Genomic DNA, 10,059 nt, shown 5'->3' with positions numbered 1-10,059 from the left:
GTGAAAAGACAACCCAAAGAATGGGAGAATATATTTGCAAATCATATATATCTGATAAGAGTCTAGTACCAAAAATATAAAGAATTCTAACACCGCTGCAATAAAAAGACAACCTAATTGAAAAATGGGCAAAGGACCTGAATAGACATTTCTCCATAGAAAGTATACAAATAACCAATAAACACATGAGAAGATCCTCAACATCATTAGTTATCATGGAAATGAAAATCAAAACTATAAAGAGATACTATTTCATACTTACTAGGATGGCTATAATTTCTTAAAAAGAAAAAATATTAAATATTGGTGGGAATGTGGAGAAATTGAAATCCTCATACATTGCTGGTGGGAATGGTGCAGCCACTGTGAAAAACAGCTTAGCATTTCGTCAAAAAGCTAAACAGAGTTACCATATGACCTAGAAATGCTACTAGGTATGTAAGGAAATGAAATGAAAACTTGTCCATACAAAAACTTGAACATAAATGTTCATAGCAGTATTATTTAAAACGTGGAAATAATGCAAGTGGCCGTCAATAGAAGAATAGATAGAAAGAGGTGTATCTGTACAGTGGAATATTACTCAGCATTAAAAAGGAATAAAGCACTGATACAGGCTGCGACATGCATGGACCTTGAAACATTATGCTGAGTGAAAGAAGCCAGACACAAAAACGCCACATATTGTATTATCCATTTATGTAAAACATCTAGAACAAGCAAGTCCACAGAGAAAGAAAGAGACAAGTGGTTGCCAGGGGCTAAGGGAAGAGGGGAATAGGAAATTATTGCTGGTGGGTGTAGGATTTCTTTTTGGGGTGATGAAAATATCCTATAATTAGATAATGGTAATGGTTAAACACTTCTGTGTATATACATACTAAGGACCACTGAATTGTGTATTTTAAAATAGTGGATTGTATGGTATATGAATTACATCTCAATTTTTTTTTTTTTAAAAAAAAAGGACCAGCTCTATCCAGATGAGGTGGCTCATGACTATAATCTTAGCACTTTGGGAGGCTGAGGGCTGAGGCAGGAGGATTGCTTGAGGCCAGGAGTCAACACCAGCCTGACCAACATAGCAAAACCCCATCTCTACAAAAAATGGAAAGCTTAGTGCATGGTGGCTTGTGCCTGTAGTCCCAGTGAGCTGTGATGGCACCACTGCACTCCAGCCTGAGCAACAGAGGAAGACCCTCTAAAAAAACTGCAAAGAGCTTAGAAACAGAGTAAAAGTGGAACTTCTCCTTCACATCCCCAATCCCATCCCCCACTGCAGTAATTTTGTGTCTATCCTTCCAGACCTTCCTACGCATTACTGATAAAAATGTGTGAACACACAGAGCTCCATAAATGGGATTTTGTTTCACTAGCACAAATTTCTCATCCTTTAATCATGCCCTTATTTATAAGCATTTAGGTTTCTTACAATTCTTCACCTTTAAAGGCTGCCTCAATGAATAATCTTCTATATACATCTTTGAGCACAGATATATGACATATATATTTAACAATAAAATTACTAGGTCAGAAGTTAGGCATTTAAAAAGTTTTAATAGAGAATGCTAAGTACAAAAAGATTGTGCCAATTTTCACTCTCATTTCTCTACCTCCTTGCCCATACTTTATAGCATCAATCTTTCTTGTTTTTGCCAGTTGCATTAGCAAAACATAATATTTCATTGTTTTAATTTGGATTTTCCTGATTACTAATAAGGTTGACTTTTTTTTTCCAGATGCTTACTGGCCATTTGCATTTCCACTGTGAGTTGCCTCTGCATATCATTTCCCCATTTTCCAACGAGTTTATTTTTCTTATCGATTTATAGGAGCTATTTATATATTCTGTATATTGATCCTTTGTTAAGACTGGAAGCATTTTTTTTTCCTGTGTGAGGCTTGTCTTGTTTTTAATCTTATTCATAGTGAAGTCTTTAAAAAGCTCTGACTTCCCTTGCTATTTGTCAGCTTACTGCAGGGTCCAATGTGGGGAGCCCCTCACCCTGTGCCTCCTGAAATCTGCTGGTGGTGAACAAGGTCCACGCTTGTCTTCTCTTCCTGTCTCTTCCAGGAAGTGGATTTTATTTCGTTCTTGCAGCTCTTATTGTTATCACAGCACGATGGGGTTAAAGAGGCACCCAGAGGCAAGACCATTACTGCACTGTGGGTCACTGCAAGGACTTTGCCTTCAGTTCAGAATGAGATAAGGAAAGGACTTTGAGCAAAGGAGTAGCATGAGCAGATGTATATTTCAGAAGGTTCACTCTGACTGCCATAGGGAGTGCTAGTAAGAGATGAGGCTGGATGCAGGGAGACCAGCCAGGAGGCTACTGCAATAGTCCAGGCAAGAAATGACAGTGGCCTGGATTGGGGTCATAGAGAGGGAAGTGGTAAGAAGTGGTAAGATTTGGGATCTATATTGAAGATGGAGCCAACAAGACTTGCCAGTGCATTAGATACACAGTGTGAGAGAAAGAAAGAAAACATAGATGTCTTAAGGTATTTGGCCTCAGTTACTGTGGATGCTTTTTCTCAGTGAGTAATAGAATATTTAGACTGGGCTAAATTTGAAATCAGCTCCACAAATTCAGGAACCATTCTGTTTTGTGACTACTGATCCCCAAGGCCCAACACAGCGTCAGGTCCACAAGCACTCAGTAAATATTTGTTGGATGCTGAACAACAGTCTTTTGTACAAACGGGCAGTGCACTAGCAACGTAGGCTTCAAGCAAATCCGATAACACATTTTATTTCCACAGCCTTCAGCCTTCTTCTCCCGGATGTTCTGACTTCAAATTCTCTGCCACTCCCTTCCATCGTCCTCTCCCCTAGAAGCACACTAAGTCCTGACCCCCCCCCCACTGCACCCCCGTCTCCTGCCTCCTCCATCCCTCTCAGGAGCCCCCAGGCGCGCAGGATGCCACGGTGAGCAGGATGATGGAGTGACAGGCAGCGGGGCCTAAAGGACTTGAGAGCTTTCTCTCCGCTCACTCCGGTCCTCCTGGGGTTCTACTGCCAAGGCTTTTAGCAACTCTGCTTGCTGTCTGCATTAGCTCTGAGAGGAGAGGATGAGAACAAAAGCAGGATGAGAGCCTCTTGTTCTTTCTCCCTTTCTAGAAGAGACTGGCAGAGCTCTTCTCACCTCGACATTCAGTAAAAGACATTTCTTACCGTATCATACCACTGCCACCCCCATCACCATCATCATCATCAATCCATCAATCAAAATAATTGCATTCATCATTTAGTAAATATTTACTATATTTACTATGCCAATCATTTCACCTACATTATCTCATTTAATCTTTGTTGACTCTGTGAGGTAGGTATTATTATCTCCATTTTACAGACGAAGAAACTGAGACTCAGTTTCACTTGACCCTTTTTTGGACCTCCCGTCCTATTCTTGCTTTGCAACGCTCATCTCTTCAGACTAACTCCTTTATTGTTATTTGTGAAAAAATGCTCAGTTTCTGCTTGCAGTTCCTCAGCCTACAGATCTACAGATTTCAAATCCAAATTATTTTCTTTTTCTTAAAGATGGGGCCTCACTCTGTCACCAAGGATAGAGTGCAGTGGCGTCATCATAGTTCACTACAGCCTCAAACTCCTGGGCTCAAATGATCCTCCTGCTTCAGCCTCTGAGTAGCTGGGACTACAGGTGTAGAGACAGGGTCTCGCTATGTTGTCCAGGCTAGCCTTGAATTCCTGGCCTCAAGAGATACTCCTACCTCATCTTCCCAAGTAGCTGGGACTGCAGGCATGCACCTCAAATTCAAATTCTTATCAACAGTCTGAAGACATCCTTTCCCTCCTTGACTAAATGGTCCCCATCCCAGGAGGAGCTGTTCTTTATCTTTGGCGACCTGCAGCCTTCAATCTGTCTCAGAAACTCTATTCCCACTGCCTCTGGCACCTGTTAGTGTTCAGGCAAAGTGATGAGTTTGTTTTGCATAGTTTTGGGGTAAAAGAATAACTTCTGGATTTGGGTCAAGAGAAACATTTTACTATTTTATCCACTTTTTGTTAAAAAAAAAATCACACACATGCACACACACAGAGAGAGAGAGAGAGAGAGAGAGAGAGAGCTTTCTCTTGGCTTGAGAATGTTTTGGGATCGTATTGCTCTTGTTCACATGGCAGAGAAGAAAAGTGTGGCTTTCAAGCTGCCCTTGTCGTGCCTGACCTGGGACACCTGGCCCAAGGAGTGTGAGTTGGAGCTGAAATCTATTTCTCGCTCAGCCAAGCCCTGGGACCCGGCCCCGGGCTGCATCAGCCAGGGAATACGTGCCTTTTCCTAATCAGTCTTCCCAGAGGACTTGCCTTTTTACAATTCATCCGCACGGAGGGGAAGTCCTTTCCTCGTGCACACAGGTGTGCCTTAGGTTAGCAGCAACCAAAGCTCATTTTTGCCCCATGGTAGCAGTACTGCTTTACACAAGTGACTTCACCTACCTGTTCTGTTCAGCCAGGAATTTTAGAACCCTGACTCTGTGGCAGGACCAAAGTGAAGAGGCCATGATTCCTGCCTTAGCGAAGCCTGCAGTCTAGTTAGAAAGACGCTCACCAACAGCTGATCTCAATATGATGTTGTGAGTGCTCAGTTAGGGGTCTGCCCAAGACGGGTCACGGCACTTAACCTAGCACTCTGAGAACAGACGCGACAGAAGATGCTGAGGGAACGGTGAGAACAGTTTCCAGGCAGTAGGAGCCACAGGAGCTAAGGTGCTGAGATGCAAAACAACATAGTGTCTACAGGGGACAGAGTGCAGTTTGGCACTACTGAAGCGTAGAGGGCAAGGTGGGTGATGGCAGAAGAAAGGGCTAAACGCTCTGAGCTCAGCAGAGTGCAGCTGTGCACACCTGTCGTCCCAGCTGCTTGGGAGGCTGAGGCAGGAGGATCACTGACGCCCAGGAGTGCAAGGTTACAGTGAGCGATTACTGTGCCACTGCACTATAGCCTGGACTATAGGCACCCTGTCTCTATTTAAAAAAAAAAAAAAAAAAAGACAGTATTACCTTGAACAGTACTGGATCTGATTAGGTAGTCAACACATGATTGCTCCTTCTATGTCCAAGTAGATTTGAAACTTCTCGAAGGCAGGTACTATGTCTTAAAATTATGTCTATGGCTAGATACCCCACCTGGATGCTGTGCTGAGAATAACGTCTGTGTTAAATAAGTAGTTTTGGATTGTCTAATGACTTGTACATATTAGAGGCCTAGTAAGTATTTGCTGGATGAATGAGTTAAGCCAAACCTGAAGCCTGGTACTCACCTCCTCCTAGAGGTGCCTGAGATGTGGTGGTGGAGGAAGGTCTTTGCAGAGGAATGAGAAGGAAGAAACATGTCAGCACCTCTTTCCAGTGGGAATAGCTGCTTCCACCATGGAGCAGAGCCCTGCACCGCGTTTTCCTTGAATGGGGGGAGGGTGTCCCTGGGATGCCTCCGCTCTCCACTCCCCACTCCCCACTCCCGGCCCTCAGGAGCAGGACAAGGGAGAACAGGTGAGGTATAGGGGTCAGGGTGGGGATGCTGCTCATGTCGCTTGCTGGAAGTGCAAGGAAGAGGCTGGGGGCTGAGGAGGCAAAGCCCAGGGAACATAAACAATCTTAGCTGCGGGAAAGCACTCTTCTTTGCAAGGATGGCAATGAAATTAGAAGTAATTGTGAGCCACAGAGATTCAGTAAAACCTAGGCAGTCTCTCAGGTGAGGGGGCTGGCACTGGCTGCAGGGATGGAGCAGCTATTCCTCCGCTCCAGCACCAGTAACAACCCCTCTGCTGTGGGGATTGAACCAACAATCCTTCCTGGCCCCACACCAGCGCTGCTGCCCTGGGACAGGCAACTGGGACAGATGGAGGAGTTGGGGTGGCCACCCACAAGACATGAGCCTGCCCCCAGACACCACCCCACTCTGGGGGAGCCCCAGAACCATAGGGCTTGCACCTGCTCTGGGGGCAGGAAGCTAACGGGAGTGGGAAGGGTACGCTAGGACTGACCTCCTTTCCACCTGCAGGCCCACAGGCCACCAGAGGCCCTGGGAGGAGCCAGGGGGCAATCTGTGGGTGTTGGGGGACAGGGCATCCCCGCCTTCCTTTCCCCCTTTACCCTCCACCACCTTTTACCTGCTGAGGACAAAGTGGTGAGTAACTCACATCATGAAACAGAGAATGAAAGGCGCAGAGTGCTGGCTGGGTGTGCTGGGCCACGTGGGTGCACGCTGCAGCTGCCAGCATGGCCCAAGTGTCCTTAGGGAATGTCTTCAAGAAAAGGGGGTCTCTAACGAGGCCTGACTCAGGGCTGCGGGGATAGGAGTTGGCAGAAGGACACAGGTGGGAAAGCACAAGGTCAGAGACACCTAGAAAGTGCAGTGCTCTTTGGGAGGCGGGTTTTAGAGAAGGCTACTGATGAGATAGAAAAGCAACCTGGGGGACAGCACCATCACCCTGACCAGGAATGACAGTTCCTAGCGGGACGGAACCACCCACACTAAAATGTCCATCACAACCAAAATGTCCTCCTGCAGGGAATAGCTCGGAAACCCTGTACAGCCCCTACGGGGACTTTGAGCAGCTGCCAAAGCCAGTGGTCATGAAACTAAGTCATAGCATGTTGTAAGTTTATGATGAAATACATGCCACAGTGAGACCCAAATTGTTGTATACACCAAGTCCACAATGTTTTAGCAAAAATGTACGGGAAGAATAATGCCTAGAAGGAAATATTATAAAACGGTTGTGCTTAGATAAGGGATTGTGGCTGATGTTTCTCTTGTTCATGTTTTTCTCATGAACTGTTTTTATGATTTACATTTTCCATGTTATTTTCACAAACTAAAAATCTTATAGCTAACAATAGGAACAACTTAAGCATGCATCAAAGGGAACCTGGTTAAATCAGTGAAGGTAGAACACCCTGCAATGTTTAAAAGGTGTGAGATGAGTCTTTGTGTTCCTGGAAAGAATATTCATGATATGTTGTCAAGTCAGGGAAGCAGTATGTAGAGTATGAGGCGGGAAAATTTCACACGCCGTTTTAATTCAGGCTGCTGTCACCAGATACCAATGGCTGGGCAACTCAAACAATAGAAACTGATTTCTTACAGTTCTGGAGGTGGGGAAGTCCAAGATCAAGATTTCAGGAGATTCAGGTCCTGGTGAGTGTCCTGTTCCTGGATATGTCCTCACCTAGTTGGGAATGGGGGACAGGGGAACAATTTCTCCAGTGTCTCTTCTTTCCCCGCAACCCCTGAGGCCCTACAATTAACAGTGTCTCTTCTTAATAAGGGCACTAAATACTGTTATGAGGATTCCATCTTCATAATCTAATTACCTCTCAAAGGCCCCATCTTCTTTGGGAGGACACGAACCTTCCTTCAGTCCATGGCACGTAGGTAGTTAAAGGCCAGCGAGTTTGTCACTGCTCTGTTGACAGTGGCTGTTACTGAGAGGAGCAAGAAGAAGAGATTCACTTTCTACTTTATACACATCTGTTTTTTTTTTTTAATTTACAATGAGCTTGCTTCATTTTATTAATTGGTAAAATCAGTACAGATATTTATAATTAAAATATTTGAAATAAACCATGAATAACAGCCAAAAATGGTAGGTTTGGAAAAATGCTGAGTTTTCAAGCTGCTTATAATTTCCCTTCTCCCTTAGAACAACACCATTTATGGCCAGAACATCTCAGCAAGGAAAAATTATGTTTCCTTTATTCTACAGCCAGAGACACTATGTTCTGCTACACTCAGTTCAGCTCAGCAAGCCGTCTATGTGAGCATCCTCTGTGCACAGGTCGCCTAGAGGTGGGGGTGTGGGGAAGGAACACAAGGAAGAACAGAATGAGCCCTCACCTTCAGCTGGGAGTATAGGGTTGGGGGTGGGATTTGGGTTAGAAAGAAAAAGGTGGGAATTTTTTGGAGAGTCTCTGTGCTAGAACTTGGTCAGCAGGGACCAAAGGGGGAGGGTGTGATGGAATTCGAGTTGGTCCTTAGGAAGATCATTCCAGGAGCAGTGGGAGGACGGGCAGGGAGGGTGGAGACAGGGAGAGGAGTGAGCCCAGGGGCTGGGCCCTGCTTCCAGGTGAGGAGGTCTCCGGCCAGGGAGTGTATCTGAGGAGCCCTCCTATTGACTGGCAGGCTTCTCTTAAGGGTGACAGCCAGGGGACAGACTGCTTCACCTCCTCCCCAATACCTGAAAGAAGAAGGTACCCCAGGGCCGTGGTTCCCAACCTTGGCTGCCCAATGCACTCAACTAGGGAGCTTTAAAAATACTGAGTCCTGGGTCCCACCCCTAGATAGTCTGATTTAATAGGTCTTGGGTGCAGCCAGGGCATTGGGATATTTCAGAGGATTCTTGAATGTAGTCAAGAACACCACCACACACACCAGGAGTCCAGGGTCCTGTCCCCAGGCAAGCTCTTCCACCTCCTTCTAGAAAAGATGCCGAGCAGGTGGTCACTCTCTTTATCGGACTCTGAATTTGAGCTTTTCTGGGGAAGTGAGCAGGGGGTCTGGGAAGGATCCTGGCCCCAGACTGCTAGGATGGGCATTTGATAGATGGGCAATAGAAAGTTAATATTTCTTATATGCAACCAATAACCGTAGTAGCTGGATGTGAAGTTTGGCCACCCCTTCCATCGGTGGGGACACCCAGAGTTACTCTCTTTTTCCCTCCAACCCCTTGAGCATCTCTGAGCTGACAGACTAGAAAGCTATAGGCCTGGGCCCAGCACAAGAGGGCAGAGCAGTCAGTGTGACCACGGTGAGATCAGTCACCCCTGCAACTGTAACGGGAATATCCACGTGGCCAGCCAGCCGGGGGGGGGCTTGCCACAGCCTGTTCCCCTGCCAGTGTGTCTGTAGGTGGCAAGCTTGGGAGGCAGCCAAGATCCTTCTAGGGGCCTGGCCAGCAGCCTCTGCCCGGGATCTGGTGTGATGGGAACAGAGTGACAGTCGGCAGCTGAGAACCACTGGATGGCCCTCCGACCAACCCGAGGCAGGTCAAAGAGATGGGAGGAGGGAAGGGAAGAGTGGGGACACTTTCCCCTGCCACCGTGACAAATCATTACTGTCTGCTGGGGGCTGGGCCCCACGGTGCATCTGATAAGGTTGTCAAGTCAGCTGGAACACCTGCCCGGCCATCTGGCACTTTCATCCTCTAGACAAGGCCACCCGGCCTCTTTGCCCACCTCTCCCAAGGCAGTGGGCTGCGGGGGGTCCCGGAACACCTTCTGGGGAGAGTGAGAGCCCCCAAGCCCCAGGTGCTGCAAGGCAACATTCTGGGTTCCCAGGTAGCACTTCAGAAATCTGTCTTTGCCTTGGCTCCCTAGCAGTGAAGCCTCGGGGTGAGGGCCCTCTCTACGGCTCCCGGGAGTTTAAACATGGGTTGGTTCTGACCTCGCTGAGATAACAGAGCAACGTGGTGGCGGGGCTGGAACAGCGAGAGTTTAAACAAGGCTTTCTCCTCGCCATATCAGACCGCATCAGAGCAGCAGCCCAGGGATCATTAATCATCCCAAATGCTGGGCTTCAGACTCTTATCTGCAGTACAATCACCTCCCCTCTTCTGGGCTCTGGAAACCACAGCATTTGAGGAGAAAACACAGCACCTATGTTAGCAGATCTTGCTGGGCTCTATCCAGCAGCACATGACCCGTTAATGTATATATTTAGCTGTTCCAGTGGAGTTCTGATCTGTGTTAAGAAAAACGCTCTGTGTCCTGGCCCGGGTGACGGTTACCCAGGTGCGTGCGTTTGTAAAGCATCCTGGAGCGGTACGCTTTAATGCCCTTTATCCACAAGCTCACTCTTTCTCTTACCCCTCTGTTTGTAAGTTTAAAAGAAAAATAAATCTATAAAGAAAAAAAGAAACAATCGAGTGACGCCAAACTCTCAGGTGTAACAACCCCGACCCTCCAACCAAGGGACCCGGGCTGTGCGCACAACTGTAGCCTTACTGGCTGGATCTCTGACTGCTTTGAGCTGAGGCAGCAGCAAAGTGGAAAAGAGGTGGTATTTGGAAGAGGGGACATCTGTATTTGCATCTTTG

Source organism: Eulemur rufifrons, chromosome 3 (assembly GCF_041146395.1).
Source record: "Eulemur rufifrons isolate Redbay chromosome 3, OSU_ERuf_1, whole genome shotgun sequence".
NCBI classification, from domain to species: domain Eukaryota; kingdom Metazoa; phylum Chordata; class Mammalia; order Primates; family Lemuridae; genus Eulemur; species Eulemur rufifrons.
This window is presented reverse-complemented; position numbering follows the sequence as displayed.